Here is a 5187-nt window from a genome sequence, read left to right as displayed (position 1 = left end):
GGATTCGAACCTGCCACCTTAGGTGTATGTGGCTGGCGCCTTAGCCGCTTGAGCCACAGGCGCCGAGCCGATACATTTGCTCTTATCCGAGGACTGTCTAACTTCAGTAACATTTATGGATGAAACAAGGTTACTTTTGCACTTTTTAAAAGGATTGTTCCAGTAGAGTTTCCTCTTATTTTAGTCCCTCCTCTTCATTTAAAGTATTAGCCCAGAATGTCTTTGTTTAGTCCATTTGACTCCTCTTGATCCTCACCAGTATTAACCTCTTCAACTATCTGTGTGTTCATTAACATGTCATTTCCTAAGGACTATTACTCAGTAGCTTTGCCTGTCTTCTTTCCAAGATTTATTTTATGTTTATTTATGTTTATTTCTCTTGGTTCTTTCTTGTTGCTCTTCTGTTAGGCTTCTATTTGACTCAGAAGCAAAATTGTCACTTGCAGATGAGTTTATTAAAAAGGGATCTAATTGGGCAGCACCTGTGGCTCAGAGGAGTAGGGTGCCAGCCCCACATGCCAGAGGTGGCAGGTTCAAATCCAGCCCTGGCCAAAAGAAAAAAAGGGGGGGGGATCTAATTCAGTAGCAGATATATCATGGCCATTATTTTCCCCTACTTCATCTGAACCTCCTTATTTCCCAGGTATTCAACTCTTTCAATAAAATCCTCAAATTGCAGTTTAGGGAATAGCCTAAGTGCCCAGTGCTCCATGTGTCTGATTAGCATCTTCAAGTCTTCAGCCTCACAACCTTTACCTTTGAATTTTGCCTTATCAAAGAAATTCCTTAAGGCTGGAAGCCCTCTCTCTGAAGTTGATCTCTGAGCATTCAGCTTGGGTATATTCCTTTTAACTGTTCTCTTTGGAGGTACCAACAGGTGCTCCACTTCCTGATTCTTCATCAGGTTCAGCTTCTTCACCATTTTGTCTCCCTGGAGAAGCTCGAGGTGGGAAAGGAGGAAAAGTTTTATCTTCTATATGTTCATAATCTGATAGGTCAAACAGGCCATTCTCCTGTGATTGTAGCATCATCTTCTCTGGCTTTCCTTCCTTCTAGACAGTCCTCCTAGATCTTCTTTGCAGGTTCATCTTCTCCTAACCTGGCCATTAAGTATCGGAAATTCCATCCTAGGGTCTCTTCATTTATGTACATGGCAGAAATAAGCTTCCTCTCGCCACATGGCTTGGTATAGTAAGCGGCAGCCAGACACCAACCCCCCCACCTCTTATTTTTAGGGCGACAGCAGTCATAGTGGACAGAAAGTCCAGTTGAGGCCTCAGACACCCTTAGTCATCTTCAGAACCAGCCAGTTTGACCATTAATTTTTCCAGTGTCCCACCTCCTTATAATAGGCACACTGGTTTTCCTTAATCAGAGTTCGTTGCTACCTCAAGTTCCTCTTCCTAGAGCTTCTTCCCTTTCTTCTTTTATCATTGGTGGTCTCCAGAAAAATAGTGGCAGCCTGGGCCTTTTTTGGTTCTCTTGTGTTCTTTTATGCTTTTGATTGTTGAAAACCTTGTAGGCAGTGTCTGCCAACTCAGAGAGGTTCATTGCTATGGGTCTCTGGAATTTCTTCTGTATGTGCAGGGCACTTTGGGTAATAAAAGTCATATTTGCTATTCACTGACTTTCAGGAGCCTCAGGATCCATGTCTGTGTACTTTGAGTAGGTATTGTATACTCTCTCCAGAAATTCAGATGGGTCCTCAGTTGCTTTATGCTACACGGCTTATACCATGTTTAGACTCTTTTGCTTGGGAACTCCTTTCTGTAGTCCTGCCAAAAGACATCTTTTGTAATGACTAAGAGGCAACCCACTGTTATTAGGATCCCAGTCTGGCTCTGTCAAAGGAATAGCAGCCTCTGGTACTGGTGTATTATCCTGATTCTTTTCATGGAGTCAGGCAGTCTCCTCTTATGCCTTATCCAGTACCAGCCACCTTTCATTTCTGGTTAGGATTATATTTATTTAATTATTTTTTTGAGACAGAGTCTCACTTTTGTACCCCTCAGTAGAGTGACTGTGGCATCACAGCTCACAGCAACCGCAAACTCTTGGGCTTAAGTGATTCTCTTGCCTCAACCTCCCAAGTAGCTGGGACTACAGGAGCCTGCCACGGTGCCTGGCTATTTTTTTTTTTTTTTTTTTTTTGGAGACAGAGCCTCAAGCTGTTGCCCTGGATAGCATCACAGCTCATAGCCTCCTCAAACTCTGGGTTTAAGTGATTCTCCTGCCTCCATCTCCCAAGTAGCTGGCACTACAGGCGCTTGCCACATTGCCTGGCTATTTTTTGTTTGCAGCCGTCATTGTTGTTTGGTGGGCCTGGGCTGGATTCAAACATGCCAGCTCAGGTGTATGTGGCTGGTGCCTTAGCCACTTGAGCCACAGGTGCCAAGCCTGCCTGGCTATTTTTTGAGACAGGGTCTTGCTCTGGGTCAGGCTGGGCTTGAACTCCTGAGCTTAGGCAATCTATCCGCCTTGACCTCCCAGAGTGCTAGGATTACAGGCTTTGGCCACCAGGCCCAGCCATGAGGATTATATTATTTATTTAATGTTATTTTTTTATTCATGAGGATTATATTTAAATGAGCCTATATATCAGCCCAATTGGGGTGGTGAATAGCAAACGTAGTAGTTATTAGTTCAGTCACTGTAATAGGATCCAAATGATTAAGTGGGTTGGTGTTTTTCTACTTTAACAGATTAGATGTAGAGAGGAGAGTATGTCCAATGGTATTTGGCAGCCTTGCCCTGCTGATTTATTTCCACTGCCATTTGGCGCAGAGGGTATTGCACTGCCTTTTCTCCTTTAGTCCTTCTGACTAAATTTAGTCCCCTATTGGGTGTGAGATGGGGAGACCACTTCTAAACCTCTTTAAGCCACATAAGGAGTAGCAGGTTCCTCCCCATTTGTTGCTGAAGCACTTGGTGCTCTAAGTCCACTAAAAGCAGGCACAACATGCTTCTCTAACATATCCTACTCAATAGGAATGATACCATCATCAGACTGGGTGTGGTGGCTCACTCCTATAGTCCTAGCACTTTGGGAGGCCGAGGTGGGTGGATTGTTTGAGCTCACGAATTCGAGATCAGCTTGAGCAAAAAGCAAGACCCCCATCTCTACTAAAAACAGAAAAAATGAGGCAAGAGGGATGCTTGAGCCCAAGATTTGGAGGTTGCATTGAGCTGTGACACCAGGTTACTCTACCCAGGATGACAGCTAGAGACTCCTTTAAAAAAAAAAAAAAAAGAATAAACATTAACCATCTTCATTACACACAATCTTTTGATTCTCCCCCTTGCCTCTCTTTGTTTCTGATTTTGTTTCCCTTTATATCATTAGCAAATGATTCTTAGAATCAGCATCCTTATTATGTGAAGTTATAAAGGCTTATACATATGGGATTTCACTTATTTTCCTAATCTTTGACAAAAGCGCTTTAAATGTAAGATGGTATAATAATATAAGGATTCATTCAAAGGCCACTTTTCTCTGTGGACAAGATGATACATTGGCCAGGCCATGTTGTAATAAAATTTGATTGCCTTTTTAGTTACAGGCAGGTACTCATACTGAGACCAGTCAAACAGACTATGCCCCAATGGGCTATCATTTGGGATTGAGACCTTAGCTCCCATAATACAGACTAGTTATAGAAGCATCGCATTACTCACGAACAAAACCAGAAGTGATTGTTGTGCCCAAGTCACAAGGTCCCTCATAAATTACTCTGACACTGCTCCAATGCAAAGGGCAAGAGGCGGTTTATTATCAGACTCGAGTCAGGACCTTCTACTCTTCCTGTCGCAGCAGGAGAGCAGAAAACGCCCCGATAAAATGGAAGGAGGTTTTAAGGGGTACAGAAAGAAAGAAGGGAGGGGTAGTACTTGTCTTAAGCTGATTGGTCTGGGTAGATGCTGTACAAGGGGGCAAGTTACAGGATGTGTACACAGTGGAGCGAAGACAAAAGGAGGGGGGTTACATAACTTCTCTGGTAGGCGGCTTCTCTAAGTATAGGCATAAGGGAGTAAACACAATGTCTTTGATATGCAGGTGCAGCCTGAAGCTCTGGGTGTGGGCAGTTTAGGGAGTAATTAAAATAAAGTTAGTTTTGGCCCTTACATTCCCCCCTGTCTCTAGGGCATAGGAAAGCCCAATCATGGGCTTTTTGGTGAGTCTTGTTTTTACTGGTGTTGAAGGAGGTGTACTGGGACTGTAGACTATGAGCTGGACTGTATTGATTTTGGTTTGGATGAAAGCAAGTAATTTGTTGATTATGCAAGGGCCAAAGGTTTAAAAGTAACAAAAGTATTAGAAGCAGCCCTGCTATAGTTGAAAGTAAGGTTGTTATCCAGTTCTTGTTTTATTTATTTATTTATTTTACAACCTTTCTCTAATTACTGGAAGCTGGAGCTTGGGTCTGGGGACGTGTGGTGGGTATGGGAGGTGGCTGTAGCAGCCTGGGGGGTGATTGCCTCGAACCTTGGTTACTGCTTGTCCTGTGGTAACACTTAGAATTTTTCAGGTGACCTGGACAGGAGTATGCGGGTTGTTAGCAGATACAGGGGGCTGGGCAATCCAGAGTATTAGGGACGCGACAGTGATGCCTGCTGGGACGCTTCTGGAGGGCATTTTGTTAGTTTGATTTTTAGCAGGTTGTTAGTCCGTTGGCACTTCCACTCTGGGATATAATCTTCTTTGTTAGCAAACGAACGGGTCAGCTAGGCGTGCGTGGGTATAGTGGATCCACTGTGGTGGGGGTGACAAGCACGCCGGTGTATGGGCCTTTCCAGCGGGGCTCTAGCGTCTCCTGCTGGTGGCGCTTGACATATACCCAATCTCCAGGCCCTAAAGCATGGGGTTCAGGTACTGGTTCAGAGTTGTACAGGGTTATAAGTTTTTTCCAGTCATCACGCTGCGCCTTATGATAATAATCTAAGGTTAGTGAGAAATCTTTCCAGCCTCTATAACTAGGGTCCTCTGGGACAACAGCATTACAGTATAACTTAGGGGTTATAGGGGGTTTTCTCCCAAAGAGGATTTCGAAGGGAGTTTTACCTATAAGGTAGGGGGTCTTACGGGCCCTGTACAGGGCGAAGGGGAGGAGAGATACCCGGTCTCCGCCAGACTCAAAAATTAATCTAGTTAGGGCTTCCTTTAGGGTGCGGTTCATCCACTCTACCTGT

The 5187-nt window shown here is 44.2% G+C and overlaps 1 pseudogene; it reads right to left on the bottom strand.

Moving 5' to 3' along the window:
• Window positions 1-106: 106 nt before the first annotated feature.
• Window positions 107-1931, bottom strand: LOC111722774 (annotated as a pseudogene).
• Between the last annotated feature and the right edge of the window lie 3256 nt (window positions 1932-5187).

This window comes from Otolemur garnettii, unplaced genomic scaffold (assembly GCF_000181295.1).
Source record: "Otolemur garnettii isolate 467f Iridium unplaced genomic scaffold, OtoGar3 scaffold00361, whole genome shotgun sequence".
Taxonomy (NCBI): Eukaryota; Metazoa; Chordata; class Mammalia; order Primates; family Galagidae; genus Otolemur; species Otolemur garnettii.
This window is presented reverse-complemented; position numbering and strand designations above follow the sequence as displayed.